The sequence below is a fragment of the Hoplias malabaricus genome, chromosome 8, assembly GCF_029633855.1.
Source record: "Hoplias malabaricus isolate fHopMal1 chromosome 8, fHopMal1.hap1, whole genome shotgun sequence".
In the NCBI taxonomy this organism is placed as follows: domain Eukaryota; kingdom Metazoa; phylum Chordata; class Actinopteri; order Characiformes; family Erythrinidae; genus Hoplias; species Hoplias malabaricus.
Window position 1 is genome coordinate 30,582,153 of NC_089807.1, and position 20,942 is coordinate 30,603,094.

Here is a 20,942-nt window from a genome sequence, read left to right on the forward strand (position 1 = left end):
TTTTATTGTCTCCAGCTGTATGAGCAGTGTTATAGGAGGGTTTTGATCAGATATTTAAACTGCACATTGTAATAACCCAAAAATTACACTGAGAAGAAAAGTTCATACCTTTCCAGGAAGCACTAAAGACTACAATCAGCATAGCTCAACATGTGCAAATTCATTTTATATGTTGAATTTTTGTTTTGTTTTGTTTTGCCAAATGAATCTTGCACAATGCTCTAAAGAACTGAAGCTGGTGGAGCATGGTCAGCCAATCCAAATGTGTTTATGTAGGAGCTGTTGACTCTTCATGCTGATGTCACTCTTTTGTTCCTCAAATTTCATGCTAGAGATTAATGTGCACATCCCGGAAAAACAAAGTTTATTTGCTGTGTGTGTGAATGACGCAAAACTGTGAGCATTACCGGTAAAAGTCACCCATTAATGTCCCAGGTTCTTAAAAGAGCTTAAGAAAACACATATGATTCTATCCAAGATCCACATGCTGGGTCTTTACATACTGTCTGTTTTACTAAATAAAGCTCACAGCTGTAGCCCGCCTCTTCCCATGGCCTTATAAAAGTGGGTTTACATTACGGCTTAGCCCCAGTGATGTGTCTCAGTGGAGTCTCTCACTCTGCACTAAAACCCTGCACACACACACACACACACACACACACACACACTCTCTATCAGCTTCAGCCGCTCCTCCTAAATAATTCATTTACACACCACTGCTCCTCAGACACTGTTTGTCAAACGCTGTAATGAGAAACGCTGTCCCGTCACATTCCTCCTCACAGGCTTAAGTGTAAAAGAATACACTCACATTTAAATGACCGTCAGAAAGGGTTAAATCATGGCTCACGTAAAAGGAAGAGTAGTCAAGCAAAAACCACGTCTTACGCCCTTAGAGCCAGAGGTATAGAAGAGCACAGGTACCGTGTTTATTCTCCTAAAAGTGGGGGTCTCTCACCAACCCCAATACAAATATATACCTGATTCTCAGAAGCCCGCAATGAATTGGACACACTTTAGTAAATCAAGCAGAATATGGAATCACACACAGGTGTAAGATCTCTTCTACTCTTTCCCTTTTCATCAAAAGCATGTGTGTGAGGTATAGAAGTGCATTTTGAATTTTTCCATGCACTTAGGCCATAATCTGCATGATTATATTTCATAAATAACACATTGGGAGAATGTCTGATAGCATATAAAACAGCAGTAGAACTTCTTTGCACATCCAGCATCTGTCAGCAGGGTGACTGAAATTTGCATGACTTTGTTCTTCTCTATTTGATGCGCTCTTGGCCTAAACTTTAAATATTAAAGCTCCAAAGTGGTTTCACAGATTGTAAACCAGAACAGATCTTGTCAGAAATGTGATGTAAAAAAATGGAAACAAATAAATAAGGTAAAATAGGGAATAAGTATATTCTAATAGTGCATGTAGCTGACTAATATATTATTACTGTCCTCACTAATGATGCTTTTCCACGGCAAAGTCCTCGGTTCTCCTCAGCTCTTTTGCTTTTCTATTAAGCAAAATTCATACCCTGCTTGCTCATGGTTCAAAGTGGGCTGAGTAGGGACAAAGCAGTGACGTTTAAACCTTGCAGAGCGCTGGTTGGCTAGAAAGACTTGTCATTCACCATGGAATGCAGACCTCCAGCATAAACTAGCTGTTTTTTAAAATCTCCAAGCTACAGGAGAGAACATATTTGTTTTGATCCAACTAAAGACAGCAGCTGGTAAAATTACACCATCATCTCCTTGGGTTTGTGGCCAATGAAAGAATCCAGCAAGAGTTGGATGGTGCAACAAGGAACAAAATTCTCTACAGATTTGTCTGAACTTATGCACGTTAAGCTGTGCTCAGTCCCAAAAACAAAAACAACATGTCAATACATGACATGGTTCCCAAAGCTTGCTCTTCCCATTACAGATGGTCGGTTTTAGCATCAGCAGACACATTTCGGGTGGGGAGTGGTATTGGAAAATGGACCAGGTAAAAGTGAGAAGAGCAGAATCGAGGACTGAAGGTACCATGCAGTGGAAAAGTAACATAATATTCTAAAATAACAGTACATGTATTTAGGTTTGAAAATTCTTCAGAAAGTCCCAATCCAGTATTGTATTTATGTGCATTTGTTTTAGTCCTTGTTAAAAGACCACACTAAGTACCAACCTGGACACCTCCATAATACTGGATATGACTAATGGCACTTGTTTCTAGCCCCAGAGAAGAACACAGGACAGTAAACAGATTCTTGATCATCCAAGACTTTAAGGCCACAAACAGGAAACAATATAGATGTATAGAGTAGCTCAGAGATCTATAACACACACCTATGCTGGAGACATCACAACTGGTTTGTTTTCTAAGACTCTTGATCTTTAACACCAGGGCCACTTGTAGCTGTTGTCAAGTTTCAGCTAGTTCTCCTTTTCCAGAGAGCAAATACGGGCTAAGAGCATTAAACAGAAAATACAGAGGGATTACTCATGCTTCACATTTATCTATTTAGTTCTATCTGTGAAATATCATTAACGCTTGTGAAAGGCATCATGCTGTGATAAATAAGGTTTACAGGACTTTTCAAGTCTGGATTTTCACCAAAAATGAGCCATCTGGAATTATGAAAGGAATAAAACAGACAAAAGAGAAATACCTTCTAAATTCACCAAAATCTGCAGTACCTAAATGTCAAAAGACAAGTCTCCCATGGTCTCAGTCAGAATTAAAGGACGTATGAACGTTAAAAGCCAGGGAGGCATTAGAGCAGATTCACTCTGTTGAGAGAGGAGCTAAAACTTAGAACAGAATTGTGGCAGACATGATGTAATCAGAGTTTTAGAAGAGCACGTTTTTTTCTTTTTATGTAATAAATGATATGCAGGCTTTCATCTTGTGATGCACTTTGGCATGACATGAAAGGAACTCTGCAAATTAACACATTTGTTGGATTTCCCAGACTGATGCAATGTAACAGCATCCTGGCTTTGGAATATTGTGTTGCCTGTGACCCAGTAGATTTCCACTGTGCCTACTTTAATGTGTGTAAATGACTCCTATTAAAATTTCATTACTGGCACATAAACTGCACAAAATGCCAGTTTGGGCAGATCCTTTGAGGAGAGGAGATTAATCGTTATGAACTTGTTGTAAAGTGCACGTTCTGCCACTTGCTCTCCGAGTCATCTTGCCCAGCCATGCGTGTTTTTTTGGTGGGAGTTGTTGAGAAACGTTTATTACTACCATTTGAATATAATCTATGTCATATGTCGGACTTGTTTTTTTGCACTGTAAGAAATATGTGTGGCTCATCAGCATGGCAGAAGGTTCCAATTGGCTAAAGACTGGTGTGACAGTGCTTTAAAGACTTCTCCAACTGTCCTTTAAGCTAATGGCTTTTAGATTGTTTCAAGTCCCACACCCCGCCCGGGCAATTGCATCATTTGTGGTCCACAGTTGTTTTGGCTTGAAAAGAGAATGTATGTTAGACAGACGCTTGGCATCTGCGGCCCTCTCTGCTCTACTGTACCACTCAACAGAGCTGCTCTTGGCCGCTAAAACAAATCCTCACCAGACCATTTTACTGATCCGCTGTTGTTTCACTGTACAGTCTCCAGAAAAACACACAATCACTCTAATGTTCCATTAGCTCAGACCATGCTGTATGGTACTATCAAACAAATCTAACTGACCTAAGCCTCTTTCAGATTTCAGAGTATCAGGTCCAGAGGGTGTCATGGAGTGGTCCTTTCAACACATGCAGTGCATACAGCGGGGTATGCTGTGTATTCTAAATGTGGAGCAGTGCCTGTGCAGCACCCACCCCCCACAAAAAAGACAAATTTAGTATGGTGACAAGTATGTATCTACCTTTTACATTTATTACAGCTTCCATTACATTCTAGTGCCTTGTTTACTGCATCTTAAATGCAAAAGAATCTTAGGAAACTGGCTTGTAACTCATTCACTTAAACACACACACACACACACACACATTACAAATTATTCAATGAGAGGGAATATTCAGTGCTGGTTTTATGTTTTTTTCTAATTTTATTTTTTAATGGCTGAACAAACTGAAAAATACCAACATAAAAGAAAACTAATCATGTAAAAGACAACCAATTATATATATATATATATATATATATATATATATATATATATATACACACACACTTGCTGGCTGAATGAAATATGGGTACATTTCTAATTGGCAAAATAAAATGTATTTGAGGCTCAACTGGCACATGGTTTAAGCATTGAGCCGTGAATTCTCTATAGGAAGACCTCTGTCAGTCTTCAGGATGAAGAGTGGGGGAGGGGGAGGTTCTGGCTGATTGAGAGTAAGGAGCATCTCTGCGCTATTACCCATGAAGCCTGGAGTCCGGGGGGCTAATCCCTTTGGGAGAGTAGGCGTCGAGAAACAGGCTGTGAGAGCGTGCTTACATTAACAGAGAGGATTACACGTGTTAACATCCATCACAGAGTGTGTTTGGCCAAAGGGTCTGACGCAGTTTTTAGCATATGAATGAAGAAATCAAAGGCCTGGTGGAGAGCAGCTCAGGAGATAGGAGTGAGATCTGCTGCTTCCACTGGATTAGCTTTATGTACAGAGGGAACACACGGGACAGATTGAATTTAAGGTACACGATGAATGATGGTGCCCTTAATACTGATGTTCTACATTTTTACAAATAGAAAAAAGGACTAGTTTTTATATAAGAACCTTAATAGGCAGTTTGTCCCCTTTTGCCTCAGCAACAGCATACATTTTTTAGATTTTGAACAGCAAGGAGAACATTCTTGTGGTCAGGTACTGATGTCGGAATCATTTGTTTTAAATCACAAATGCCATGTCAGCTCATTCCGAAAATATTCCACAGTGCTCCATCACTCCAGAGAAGACATTTAAACTGCTCAAAAGCTCAATGGAGTTATTCGTACCCTTCTAGCTGACACTTGGCATTGAGAATGTTGAATTTAGTCACATGTGCAGCTGCTTCAGAGCTTCTGTTTTGTTGCTTTTCCGATGGTTTTGGTCATCTGTGTCTACATGTGGTCCATCTAAAAGTAGCTGATCTCACTAATTATTAGGTGTCTACACACATTTTTAGACATGCAGCATAGGGAATTTATAAAGGCCTTCCTCAACATGATTAATCTCATTGTCCCTTCTTAAGACTGAAGCTTTTAATAATTAATATGTAATTTTAACTTTTTTAGAAATTGTAATTGTAAAAAGTTTTTAATTGTAAAAATCTATGTAAAATCAACACAGTGTTAATATTTAAGTCTTGTCTATCCATTAAAAAAATGCAACCACAACATTCCTTGTATTTTTGGGAGGAAGATAAATGTTTAGTGTGATATGCTTGACAAACTAGTGACCAGAAACTGTTCTTTTTACTTTAATATAATAGCTCAGTGAAGTTTTGATGATTTTTCTATTAGAATCTTAATTTGCTGAGGAAAAGCTTCAGGAATAGCTTTAACATAGAACACAGTAGCTTTACTGGAGTAATTTAAACGTAGATCGCAGCTCATGGCTCATCGTGGAGGAATTAAATGACATACTCTTTCAGTGTATGTTAATGTGTGTGCATGGGAAAGTTAGTTATAATATTTATTACATATTTCAACATAAATAAAATGTAATCTACCTTCTGAACTCGAACAGTAGTGATGCTGTGTTTACAAATCTAGATAAAACCATTAATGCCTCACTACGTACTGTAAAAAGAATTAATTATAGGAAGAATGTGTGTCCAAGTTTGACAAAATGATGAATTACCATTAAAAATGTAAAGCATTAAATGCCCACTTGTGTAAATATGCATGAATGTTTTCATTTTGACAACACTAATAGAAACACAATAAGAACTACACAACAGTACTTCATTACACCATCAAATTTATCACCTTTTCTCAGAAACTGTCAACAATGAACCTTGATATGATGATGATGAACAAATAACAACAAATAAAAGATAAACAGCCAGCACTCCAGAAGCTCAGAGTCACGACTCCCGCATGCACCTCACCTATAATGCTGACAAAGTATATGGTGCATAACTAAAAACAGCAGTATCAGTTATCTTTAAGCCTGATCTTGATCTGTACTTTTGCCTTATTTTCATAGCATCAGTCATACAGCCTTAGATAGCACTTACACTGGTCTGAATGGAGTTACTTAACAGCTTGCTGTGGTTTGAGTCAAGTGTAAGGTGACTTACTTAGGACTGCAGTTTGCACAGTGCTAATTGCCTTCATTACAACTACATTGGCCACCCCACAACCGCTCCACAAATCTTAGTCAGTGAACTTTAGACACTTAGCTGATTGTCTACATTTAGATTGAGAAGAAATTTGTCTATATTTACTCCTGTTTTGGGTAAAGCATAAAAAGCTGGGTACTTTTAAAAAACATACACGTCCATATTAGTCCGTCCTTGGTATCGTGACCCATAAGAATAATGGTAGAGATAACTAGAGTGTGCTATTGGAATAAAAGCAAGGCCATATTTACATGCTGCCTCAAGTGTGCCTTGTGTATGGGAAACCAAGGTGTTTATTCATTGAAGGTCAGGCTTTTGTATTGGAAAACATCTTGCCAGATGAGATAAGGAAGCAAATTGCAGATCTATCACTTTATGCTCTCTCTCTCTCTCTCTCTCTCTCTCTCTCTCTCTCTCTCTCTCTCTCTCTCTCTGTGGTGTCGAGTGGCCTGGGCGCTTGTGTGAAATGGGTGAAATGAAGGCTGCTTGACTTGAGTAATGACTCACTCTGGGTTCTGGGCCTTATCAGGTGCATGCATGCCTCTCTTTTCTGATGCAGCTCATGTCTGAATGACAATGGAGCACCAGCGGCATTATACCCCACATTCTGGCCCTGTTTTTCCGGACACCGCAGATTACATCTCCTTTATTGATTTACTGCGGCCATCTCCCGTCCCAGAGGCTGAATGGTTCCTTTTGCAAGATGCGTTAATTTTCAGACTCCGTAAACAGTGCTTTTATCTGAATTTGGCTGAAACAATGGAATCAAAAATAGAGGGAAAGATAGAGAACAATTTGCAAAAGCTGTTTGCCTGCACAGACACTGTTAAAAAAGAAGGAAAGGACTAGTGGAGGTGGGTCTTTTTTTTTTTGGAACGATAAAAGAAAACATGTAACCATCTTTTGTGCAATCCGTAGAGACAAAAGGGAACTTTGATGGTGGAAGGAAGGAGGGGGTGAAATGGGAGTGAAATCTGGGGCGAAGAGGTTGGTGCTAAAAGCTCTGAAGGGGGAAGCAGCATGCCACATTATTCATGGCTGTATTTTTTTTTCTGTTCTCCCCCTCCTTGTAATTGAATCATTGCCATCTGTATCTCCAGAGATAAGATATGTTATTTGAGAGAATTATTTAAATGTAAGAAATGTGCTAGCTAATGTAATTAAGCAGAAATTATCACAGCTGCACTGCTTTGTTGAAAGTGTAATTATGTAATCTCACACATTAAATGATGGAAATGAGCATCACACTCATACAATGCAGTCACACACGCTCAAACATGCTTTTTGCATCCTCTTTTGCTTCTTAGCATCTTTAATGGAACATGGAGAGCATAGAACAATTCTTTCCTCATCCTTCATTATACGACTGGAGTGAGTGAGTGGTTTACTCAAGCACACTTGCTGTGATTTACCTCTTAGTTGTGATGAGTGAAAAGAAACCAGGCGAATGAATGGTGGGCTGACCTTTAGGGGTCGGTCACCCGGGGTTAGATCTCTCTTAAAGCAGAGATAGTGAAAGTACTGTATGTAAATGCTGTTTATATTTGCTTATTTCAGTAAGCCTCCAGTGGCAAAGCTGAGATAAGAAGGACTGAGCACGACGAAACCAAAGTCTTTGAAAAGCTGCAGGGGTGGAATTTCAGCAGCAAATTGCTTTGCAAAGTAGACATATTCTTATCCAACCATTAGTGCCAAGATACAAAAGGCAGAAAGGGAACATCAGGGCTTTCAAGGCCATCAGAGGAGACTTAATGATGTACTTTTTTTAGTTTTTTTTTTTCCATACTACTCTAGTGTTTCTGTCACATACTTAAACACTGCAAAAGTGTAGTACTACATTTATTTTCATTTAATCCTTACCTAGTATTCCCTTAAGGGTGGGTGGAATCAAAAGATTAAATGCCCTTCGAAGGTTAACCTTTCAGATGATTTCACTTGTTGTATGTGCACAAACACAGTAACTGAAGCTCTCGCATTATTCAGGACTTCAGGAGCTGAACTGAAGGCCTAATGTGTTAGATACAAACATAAGAAAATAAAACAATAACATTGTGATATTCAGTGGATGGAAACAATGTGTTCGTATCATTTTTGTCATTCTAGACGTCCCTGGTATGTCACTGACAGTACTAATGGTATCTATAATTATCTATAATTAGTATCTTCAACAAACTTTGATATAAAATGACCCAAAAGGAGACTTTCTGTTATCTAAAATAATATTCATAATTATTTTTCCTAATATTTGACTGAGTTTACAAGGTCTATCTTTAAAATGCCTTCAGAAGAATTCTGATTTACTAAGCTGAATTCTTACATTATGCAGAGCCAATCAGAGGCATGTTTGTACATTATGCAGAGCCAATCAGAGGCATGTGCTGAATAATGTATTGATATGATGGACTGATAGCTGTTTGTGCCGTCTTACATGACGATAGGGAAAGAGTTTATTTATGCATAAAGCTAGGGACAGTGTTTACAGATCCTCTCTCTCTCCCTCCCTCTCTCACTCGCTTACTCAGTGCCTGCTTTTGTTTGTTTGTGTAAGTGTGATGACACGGGCATCTTGCACCACTTCTTCAGCGTGCCGTATTTGCAAACTCCCTAGTTCCCAGTTGCGTATGTCAAGTGTAACCCAATCTAATATGCCTGGCTGCTTGAGCTCAGATGGGCTCTGTGTGTGTGTGTGTGTGTGTGTGTGTGTCTGGGTGGCTGCCCATTCTGCGCAGGCTGTGTGAAGGGCTGTCATGGCTGGCTTCTCCTCGCCGCTCCCCCTGGCTAAAGGAAATCACCCACACCTCTGCCACAAGTCCTGGACGCCAGCCGAGACACTGTCATGGATCCGCATGTCAAATTGTGCCAGGATTTGAGAGAGTGAGACAGAGAAAGAGAGCGAGAGAGAAGGAAAACAACACCAACTGATGACAACAACAACAACAACATATGGGCCATATAACAGCTCAGAGAGGGAGTGGAGCTCCCCAGAGAGGAAGTGAATAACAGGACAAGTGGCCGGTGCCTTGGCAGCCTGGGCCAGGGGAAGCAGTGGGAGAATGCTCAGTAGCAGGGGATTAGGACCCGACTCAATGAGGATTAGCCACACCGGACAAAACTGAGGCCACTGCACTAATGTTGTCTTCCACACGTGCTCAGAGGGGCACACACTCAAACATGGAGATGTGTGGTAGAGCAGGAGCTTGTTGGCAAAGGCATTCCCTCTCTCACACAAACTCTCTCTCTCTCTCTCTCTCTCACACACACACACACACACACACACACACACTGAAATTTGCTTGGTGCAGAGAATATCTCAGGTTTTGTCTTTTGAGGGTTTAAAAAAATAAATAAAGAAAAATTCAGCTGGATTTTAGTTGGGAGGGACAATAAGTCTGCCAAAGAACCAATCAGAGTTATCGATACTAGTGTTGTTAGCAATTCTAAGTCTTCACATGTATCATTGTTCCAAAGCAATTTTGACTGCATTGTTCATCTCTAAGCCACATGACCTGCTCACATTGCAAAGAAATTAGAAAAATGAGATGAGATTTAAGCTCTTGGTTAATGTTGTTAAATTTAAAACTGGGAAGAATAGACAGATATAAGAAAAGATTGAGGGTGAGAGGAGAAAGTGAATATTTCTGAGCATAATTGCAGGTTGTAAACATAATGCTTAGCAGCAATGCTGTCAGCAGAAGGTTGGTGTAGTGGTTGCCACAGTGCTGCTGTTATAAGAAATAACAGTCTCCTGTTATCTCCTGTTATGAGAAAGCATTTTTTAAGCAAGAAAAAAAAAAGCATCTGGGCTTGCCACTCTCTTAGCCTGTAAACTGGGGTCCCAAGTATGGGCTGTGCCATATTTATATTTGTGATAATATTTTCATAATTTTTAAAACAATACAAAAAAAAAAATCAATATCATGATAATAGTGACTTGTTTACTTAATGACATCATGCAGTTACACATAATATGGCATTAGTTCTTTACATGAGTCATTTAGACACAGTGAAATACGGTGAAAAGTGGCTCTGAGGTGAAGGAATTTAGCCCCAAATAAAGGGAGTGACGTCAGTAATCTGGAGGTGGTTCAGTTACAAAATATCAGATGTACAATAAACCATGGTGTTATGTAAGAAGTGAAAGAAGCCTATAAAAACAGAAGGGGAAGCACAACTAATCTGTTTCACCACCTCAAGCAGAAGCACCTGGTTGAGGACGAGGAAAATTAAAAATGCCGTTAGAAGAATTCAGCAGCCAGTGAACTCTAACCCTTAACAGATAAACTACACTCAGCAGGGCAACTGTTCTGTATTTGTTTTGTTGTTTACTGTGAAGCGTTAAGGTTACTTTTTGTATAATTGTTTGCGTTTGCCTGTTTATATGCACATATTCAATTTCCTGCACTTTGGTTGTGTGATAGGTTTATATGCTACTTTGTTCTGAATGTTTGAATGTTAAATAACTTTTAAATAAATTAATCTACTTAATATTATTAATATATAATATATTTCACTTGAGTAATATAAAAAATGTTGCAATCGTGTGTTCTTGAAATTAATTAAAGTATTTTTCAGTGTTTTTCTCCAAGAATATCATTATCGCCTAAATACCCTTAAATATCGTGATATTATATTAGGGCCATATCGCCTACCCCTAGTGCCAAGATACAAAATGTCTGCAGTGCAAAAAATGACTTCAAATATATGTAGTGAAACCCATGAATTCTAATTTTTTTTCCCCCATTTTTTTAAACAAGTTTCCCCCTGAAACTTGCAGCGTATATTTGTGGATACCATTATTATTATTATTATTATTATTATTATTATTATTATTTTAGTGTGTGATTTTCAATTATTTTTTTTTAAATGAATCTGGAAGAAAATAAAAAATACACTGTTACATTTTTACAGACCATGTTTTAATTTTATTTTTTTATCAGTGCGTTGGCTTTATGAATTAAACAGTAGTTGTGTTCTGTTAGTAGCTGTGAAATTTACTTTAGAAAAAACAGTGAGAGAGGGGTCAGATGGGACCCCTGTCTTTCTCCACAGGCTAATGATTTCCACTGTTGTCAGCAACACACCCCATTGTTGTGCTTTGATATCACACTCGCCTGTTGTGTGTTAGAGCTAAATTAGTGCGCATGTGAATAATGTGCAGTTGTCAAATGCAGCACAGTATTTCCATTTGAGGCGCAAAGCAAGTAATGTAATCAGCTCCTGTCTTCATCCTTTATCAGCGTCCGAGCAAATCAAATCCTCCGTCTGAGCGTCTCCTCCTGACGTCCTTAGCCCCTGCCACTGTGCCGTTAGACCGGAGCGTGTGCTTGCTTGTTGATAATGAGAATCCATTTCTTCCTCCTCTGTAAATATCACCTCTGACAAAACAAAAGGCATGGAGCGTGTTCCTAAATTTCCTGCAGGCCCGAGCCATCAGCTGGGGATTATTATTGTTTATGTCTGTGGCCAGCTTGGGCCTGCCGGGGCTTGCTTCTCACTGCTCGGGATGGCCAGGCCCTCGCCTCGCCTCGCCTTGCCTCTATGATGGATGACCATTAAGGCAGCTTATTGGAAATGGCTTGATTTATGACTCACTGCTGCCTCAGTCTAATGGCTTCATTTCTTTCAGCCGGCACATGATGTCACAGCCAAGGTCATTTCAGCAATGCCCCTCACCACCCCCTCCTCCTTCTTTGTTGTGGTTTTTGCTGCTTGATGACCAGCAGAGGGGTTTGGGGGGTTGGTTGGAGCAGCAAATACTTAGCAACATTTTTATAGTGTTTATGATGTTTTAGCTTTAGCATATTAGAAGGGTGTAATTCTGAGATTTCTTGAATATAGGCAATCATGTTTGGTCTGTGTACGTATCAGTCATTTACATTAGTTTATCCTGAACACTGACTCCCTTTCTCTGCTTCTTCACCTGAGCTTCTTACATATTACCGCTTCTCTATCCTCCTTTTTTCCTCTAATCTTCCTCTCCTGAAAAGAATGGGAATCATTTTATGGCCAGGCCCAAGCCATCCATTACTCACATCTACTCTGAATGAGCAGCATCAAAATCTGTGCCGCTCCCATTAAGACCCTAGTCAATAAAAACGCCATTAAGACAGTAAAAATCGCTGATATTAGAGCTGCGGCCAAAAACAAAATATTTGATTTTCAGCTGGGTAGTTAGCGAGACGGGGAGTAGGCATGAAGCCAGAGTCGCCCAGAGACAACGAAGCCTCAGCGCTCAATTATTTATCTGGGAGATTCATTTGGCCCTGTGCACAATGCAATCCCCTCCTACCCACACACCTCCAGCCCCCAGCCCAATGGCTTTCTCATCACTATTTGTCATAAGCTGTCGCTGAGCAGTGGCAGAATCGGTCACGGCAGCAGCAGTTGCTGAAAAATTGAAGATAGGTGGAAGGATTTTTTTTTTCTTTTTGTCGCCACAGTGATTGTACAGGGATGCAAGCACCATAACATAAGTCAAGGCTACATTTCAGTAAGGAGAGTTCTGTGCTACAGTGTAGACTTCATATTGTTTCCTAGAACATGGTATAGATACCAACAGATTTTTTAGTAAGTCTTGCTTACTATCAAAATAAATGCATCAGTAAAAGTTACATTGTAATGTTAAAACGAACACATTCATAAAATGAGTAACAGCACACTTAAAGCCATTACTCCATTTACCTAGTTTGACTTTTCCACCTATCTGCAGCACACAGGCTAGAGCCCAGCTGCCCAGCTGCATTGGGGCTATGACTCTGCAGCATTAGTGCTCTCTTTCTAACAACTCAAATGGTAAAGTCCAGTGATAAATGCTATTCCCAGTGCCATAATTATTTTGTTTACAATGTATGTGCCTAAAGTGTCATTTACTAGTGAACCACAGAAATAATGACAGAACATAGCAAGAATATGGCAACTACACTGAACAGAGAGCCTGGAACCTGGAGAGCCTCCATCACAATAATATGAATGATGTATAGCTGAGGATAATCAACCAGCCAAATCTTATTTGTTCTGTGTTGATCCTGTGGGGGTCCTGAACACTGAAGAAGAGGGTAAAAGTAGTCAAACAAAGTATGCAGAGTAACTGATGGACTACCCCCACACACAGCTCCCTTTGAGTTTTTCCTATGAGGGTGATTAATGTTGCTGAGTATAACCTGATTACCTTTAGGCGTTGGACTGATAGGGAGAACACACACAGCAACACGTGCAGGTTCACACAAGGTTCCCAAGCCCTGCATCCTCAACCTGCTTTCTAAATACATGAGGAAAAGTGCGAGAGAAACCTGTGCCTGAGGGTAGTGAGGGTCTCCACTGTCTGAAGGCCACTGAGTCCCACGCAGTTATATTTTTATCCAGGCAGCGTGCCTTTGTCAGTGTGGAGTGTCATTAATGCACAATTAACATTACTCTGCCTCAAAATATCCCCAGGTAATTGAGCTCTGTTTAACCCTTGAACACACACTTATCGCAAGCAAAAACAAAAGGATTTTGTAATTTTATAGTAATCATTTGTGCTTGTAGTTTCTTGAAACCAGAGAAATTCTGTGGAGAATCGTGAATCTAAATTTTCAGGGAACAGATGATTTATTTTATTGTCTGAATTTGATGAAAAAATAATACTAACTGTACTAGGAATAGGTGTGAGTGTGTGAGTGAATGTGCGTGTGTGTGTGTGTGTGTCGCCCTGTGAAGGACTGGCACCCCCTCCAGGGTGTGTTTCTGCCTTGCGCCCAGTGATTCTGGGTAGGCTCCAGTCCCACCGCGATCCAGAACTGGATAAGCGGTTACAGACAATGAATGAATGAATAAACCCATAAATAAATAATGTTTGGTATGGATTTTTTTTTTACATCAGATTTTGGTGTGTTTTCCTTGTGTTCCCATGTTTCCTGCATTTTGTCCAATCGTTCTGTGTAGGCTCCAGAACCAGTGAGGAACTGATCAGGATTAAACAGTAAGAGATTATGAATGAACTAATTTCATAATGTTTCTGCTGTCAAATGTGGGTCAAATACATGATTTTTTTTCCACCTTAAACTCCTTAAGTTCCTTAAAATGGTCAACTAGACCACACCATAGCTTAAAGCTAAGTCATCTTTAGTAATAATTATAATTAAATAGATTATTAGTTACTATGACAAACATAAAGTAGATATTTGTTGACCTGGTATCTGCTAACAGCATCACCTATGATAGTTAAAGTCCCTGTTTTCATTTTTAATTGTGAAACACCTCATGGAGTGGCACGGTGGTGCACCAGCTCACAGCTCCAGGAACCTGGAGGTTGTGGGTACAAGTCCAGCTCCAGGTGATTGTCTGTGAGGAGTTTGGTGAGTTCTCACCATGCCGACCTGCATATAGGTTTATCCCATTTTAAATAGCCAACAAACTGGGCCTCATATTTTCCCACCTTTAAAAAAAAATACACATCCTCTATGTAACTAATGTATGTAATACAACTATGTAATGTTTATATTTGTGCATCTGTGTACTTAAATGAGGTTGAATGTAGTGTATATGTGAGTGTGATTTTGTTATATACAGGCAAAAGGGGAAGCTGAAAGCTTTCACATGCACAGCACTGTGAAGTATGGAGTTACCCATTAACAGGCCTTGACGGTAGCTGTGCTAATTAACTTCTAGTTGGGCTTTGGCAGACAGCACTACCTCGTGCTTTTTAATCACAGAGTAAACACAGAGGCTTTGGGAAGGGGTGATTTATGGCTAGAAGACCTGAGATCAGGCCAGGGATCGGTGGGAATGTCCAGCTTCTGTCCTGATCCTGGACAGCTGTCCGCAAGGGTAGGAGTCAATGCTCTGACACTATGTAAAACATATATCTGAAGAGCCACAGTCAGCATCAAATATACACCACTTGCTTATGTATTTATGTATGCGGGTTGGTGGGGACATATTTCAAGGGGACATATTATACCCCTTTTCTACAAGTTAACACAGTACTTGGATGAAATGTCTGACATGCTTTGGTCAAAATATCACAAGGATTAAGCCCTACAGTGCTATTCTCCTCCTGTCTAAATAGCCCTGTTCACAATGACTGGATTGAGTGCTTCTTCCTTTAAAAGATAATGAACCACTGTTTTCTACAATCCAAGCGTACAGAACTGAGGAGCAAGGAGCAGACATTATGTATTCGCATGGTTGCCTTTCTTCTCCATTCTCGTTTTTGCTGTTTTGGCATTGTACCTTTATTTCTCCGATCTGGTTGTGTTTGTTTTTCTCTGTTTATTCTCTTCTATGTGCTCTCTAATAAACATGGGTCAAGCTCTGTGATCACAGACATTCAGACGATGAGACCAGACAGTTCAAAAGTCCCTGCACTTGATTTTAGAAGCAGCACAATATCCAAACTTGTTTTCTGGCCTATGCAGACCACAAAAAAACTGACAGGGCTGTATTATTTCAGTTTGTGGTATGGTAGGAGCTGCAGATATACAAATTAAGGTGCACACACACTGAAGAACTAAAGAATATGTTGTGAATGTGGAAAAAGGACTCCCATATACCTGGCTTGCTAATCCTCAGTAAGCAGCGTCTGTTCCACTGTAGGAGTTAGTTGTAGGTGCATTATGTTCTCCTGGGTGAGGCAGAATGTGGGGAGGGAGAAGGTGGAGGCGTTGTTCAGATGGAGTACTTTCCCAGGGGGTGGAATAGTGGAGTAGTTCAGCTGTAGCCTGAACACGCTCTTAAATCATGTCTGCTCGCCAGGCAATTCCTCTTTAGGCAGCAGAACACAGCTTTTGATTTATGAAAACTCCCTCTCTCAATTTGTCACTGACTTGCTGAATATATAATGCAAAACATTTTTTATTTGCGTATTCCAGGCCCAAGTCCTCTCACGCTTGTTTTTAATGCACAACGTGTACACAAATGAGAGCCGGAGCTGGGGAGCTTGTCCCTGTAGACGCCAAAGACTCGGGTCAAGCCAGCAGTGCCTCTCAATGATTCAGCAGGATCAAAATATTCTGTTTGAACGTTAGCACTGTTTAAACAACTAGAGAGGTCCTGAGTCTCTGCCTGAGCTCGTTCAGTGCCTGTGTCTAATCTAATGCACTTCTCTAGTGCATGCCTCCAAGGGGAACTATGCACTACATTCATGGTTTCATTCACTAATGTAGCAATAACTTACGTTATCTCAACAGATACAACTTAAAGATCATTGTTTACCCAGTTGACTGAACTGACATAAAGTTTATGAAAGCATGTGATCTATTTTCTTAGGCATTTTACTGTGATTAAATGCTCCATTTTGGGGTCCAAACTGGGTGTGTGTGTGGGGGGGGGTCCCTTTAGGAATTAATATTTACAAAGCCCATTTTCAGAAAAGTTGGGCCAATTTCTAAAATGCAATAGAAAGAGGAAACTGATTTAAAATAAATAAATAAATAATTTTAAAATAATGTTGTCACTGAGCAACTTCATTCAATTGATTGAATGATTCATTCATTCATTCAATTATTGTCTGAAACCACTTAACTAGTTCAGGGTCACGATTATAAAGTTAACATTCATTAAAGCTCAGTCTTTGCAAGCAAATATAGGTTGTTATTTATAAAATCCTGCCTGAGTCCTACATCATTTTCAGAGCAAGATAGGTGGCAGATGAAAACTGGAGTTTGCAGAAAACTGAATAATTATGTCTATATGTCAGGTGTTAAACAGCAGCTGTTAGAAGTCAGTGGAATCTTCATAAATGCGGTGGATATTAGCCTGTGCTATATACAGAAGTACATTTTGGAGTGTTCTAACATGTTTTGCTTGTGCAAGACATTTTTTCTACCTTATTTTGCTCCCAGGTTGTGATTGTGTTGAGCTGCTGGGGAGCAATAAAAGACATGCCTGGAAATTAACGGACAGCACAGCTAAACCTTTTTTCTACACAGATGGAAATATTATGTTCTACTGGTTTGTTAAGTCTCTCAAATTTCTTCTGAAATATATTCAGTTAATGTTATTTAATATACAATGCTTAATTCAACCAAAGGGACTCCAAAAATTAGTATAAACACTACTTAAACATTTATTACTTAGACATTTATAGTCATTTCATCAAATTATAAATCCACACAACTATCTGTTACGTACCTGAAGAAATATCTCTCTACAGGACTGTAAACAGTTGTGAGAGAACATTTCACAGGAGAAAATCCAGTGAAATTGGCTTCTATTAGTTAGGTGTAGGGTCCTGGTGACGATTAGTGTTATGAGCAGGCTTAAGGCAGATATACATATATGTCAAATTCATGTGTACATCCACAAAGGGCTAACTATATTTTGTGCACATTGTATAAACACTAGGAATAATCTTTTAGGAGACTGCTAGAATTAGAAGTGCATTGCATTTTATGGCTGTTATGAAATAGGCTTAATGTTTTTGTCTTCAGACAAAAACAGTAGAAAACAACAGTATCTGAGTATTGAGTTTAGCCTTTAAAATATCCTTCACCCAGCATGCAAACACACACCCACAGCTTTTGATATTGAGAGTTTGTAAATAAAAAGTGAGAAAAGGGTGCATAGGTTCAGTGTCTGTGTGATCTGGATTAATGAGGAGAGTGTCTAGATGTTGATTGCCTGTAACACTGTGGTACTCCCTGAAGAAAAAAACATGCATTGTGTTATCTTAAAAATGCAGCTGAAAAAAGCTTTTGCTCCATTTCATTTGGTACACTATGTGTGTGTGTGTGTGTGTGTGTGTGTGCTCATGGTTTTGCGAGTGTGTGTTTTATATTTATGTCCTAGCTGAGATTCCAGTGCTCTGCTAGCAGTGATAGCGGTGTGGCAGTCCCCGGTGAAGGGGGTAAAGATTGATGCTGTTCATCTGTTGGAATGGGCAGTAAAAAGTGTCTGTGCTGGTGATTGGCCCAACATCACTGCCCTCATCTCTGTGCCTCAGAGACGCAGTAAAAGCCAGGCTGTACTCGCAAAGGTGACTCTGATCTCATCTACACTCCTCCTTTCATTAGAACAGGAGCCAAACAAACACCTGAACAACTGGAGTACTCCAGCACACAAAAACTGTATGTGTGTTTTTATAAATTATCAGGACCTGATGACATTTTCAATATTTATTATATATAAATAATACTGGGCATATGTCAGAGAGCAGCTTTTCAGTTATTTTCATTGAAAAAAAAAAAAAAAGCAGAAAAAAATATTTACTTTGTCCATCCTTGTCTCACATTATCACTTTACTTCATTTAGTTTTTCAAAGAAATCTGCAGGAATGTTTTTCCATGTCTCCAGACTTCAGTCTTAGGCATTGATTCCCAGTTTTCCCAAACACATTCTGGTTATGGACTGAAGGTGGATTTCCCATCAGTCAGATGAATTCCATCAGTCAGTTCCTTTCATTTGATTAGCAATTTTTTTCCTTTTTTCTTGGCTTCTTGAAAACTTCACCTTTCAGACCCAGTGCATTGATTTGTCTTCTCACAGTGGAAGGACAGACAAAAACACAAATATTTGGCATGTTTGTTGCTGCCCCCCAACACCCACTTTCCTACCGGTTTCTAGATGTTACATAGTGCAGTTTCTGCAGTGCTGAGCCTAAAGTAGCAAAGATAGAGGCTCTATTTTCCCCATTAGATGTCAGTAAAGCATCACAATAATTTTGAAGCTGTAAAAATACTACAGATTGTTCCTTTAGTTGCAGCTTATTGGATGGTTTTTGTGGTCATTTAGTTGCAGAACTTATAATAAAATGATAAATGCATCATCTCTTCACTCAAATAATCTATTTTTTCTTCCACTTGCAGCATGTTGAGACAAAAAAAAATCATGTTGGGTTTGATGTTAAAATTCTAAAATGCTAAAAATCGTACTTTGTGTTAATAGACCTTCACTGATGAATGAGGGCCAGTGGTAGGGTCTGCTAACTTTAGCCGGATTAGCTCACTTTTATTGTTGAACTTTGTTTCTGGTAATAAGTGATTTTCTGTCGGTTTTATTATTTTTATCATTTTATTTACCCAGGGTAAATATTGAGATAATGTACGAGTGTGTTTATCAGCAGAAGCCCAGAGAGCCGTTTGTGACCGATGTGAATATTCCTCAGTTCAGTCTGTATGTGTGTGTCTGCGTGTGTGTGTGTGAGAGAGAGAGAGAGAGAGAGAGAGAGAGAGCAAGAGAGAGAGAGAGAGAGAGCAAGAGAGAGAGAGAGAGAGAGCAAGAGAGAGAGAGAGAGAGAGGATAGAAGGGGGTGAGTGTGAGACTTGATTTCACGACAGTACTGTATATGTGAATAACACTCAGCATCGGGTAGGGGGAGCTCAGGAGACAAAAAAGCCTCTCCTTACATAGTATTTCTAAGCCTTCTCAATGCAATTGTGAGCTGAATCTTTTATCATTCATTCATTATTAGCAATGTTAACATCTTGTGAGTGAAATATTCCCAGCTTAAAACCGCTGTTGTTATTATTGCGGTGAATGAAAGTGCAGTAAAATTCATAGATACTGAAAAATTCATAGTGTACCCAGTCTCACAGGCATGCAGTTTCAAAGAGAGGGCTGTGAAATGAGAGATGTTTGAGAGCAGAGAATTACTGCCGTGGACAGAAACGAATGCAGTAATATGTCGAACAAAAGCGGATGCGTGTGATCGCTGTTTATTTCCCTTGGTAGTGGATGGGTCAGTTGCCAGTGGGCTTTAGCTTGTGCGGTATTGTCCCCGGCTCGTTTTGCATCTTTTAATATTGCATGCAGCTCATTTAGTGGATGGGCAGGAGCCCAGAGCCACTCTTCTCTGGGGCGTACTTCACCAAGCCGGGAAGCCTGGGATTGATAGCTCTCTGCTCAGTGAGTGCAGTGCAAGCCCCACCCACAACCCATCCAAAAGAGGGAGTGAGTGAGTGAGTGAGTGAGAGAGAGAGAGAGAGAGAGAGAGAGAGAGAGAGAGAGAGAAGCTGCAAACATCTCTTCCCCTACCCGCTGATTCATCAATCAGGCTGTCACTTTAATTTATGTGCCACTTCTTGTTTGGATGTCATTTATTTCTGGGTGGGAATATTGCCAGCCAGCGCACAGCTCTGGGAAAAGACGCTGCAGGTTATACGTCAAATATAAGCAAGTTAGTGATATATTTCTTAACCTGAACTAGCTTAGCACAAAAATGTGTTTCGGGCAGGCCGGTGAAAAAGTGGGTAGGCCACAAATGCTCCGGAATGTTATAGCATCAGGCTGACAGGCCGTCATTATAGAAACACTTCTGCTTAATACTGAACACACATAAACACAACTAATACTGCACCAGGATTCAGTATAAACAATATGTCTCCTAACCACAGGCATTTGTGCCCTATGAGTATGACATGATTGAGTTCAATTAGAGAGCTGAGGAAAAAAAAAAACAATACAGCAAACTTAAACCTAATCTGCCTCTGTGCTGAAGCAAACCGCCACATAGGGATTGAACTATGTTTATGGCCTATTTATCTTTGTTCTGATATAATTATATACATTTTTTAAGCAATTGTCTTGTATTAATATTGGACAAAAGTGTAAACAAAACACTATAGTCCAAATATTAATAAAAGACAATTGCTTAAAAAATACTTAATTAAATTAAAATACTTACTTAAGCAATATTTTAGTTTTAAACTTATCAATCATAGCAGGGGCTTGAATTTGATTGATTT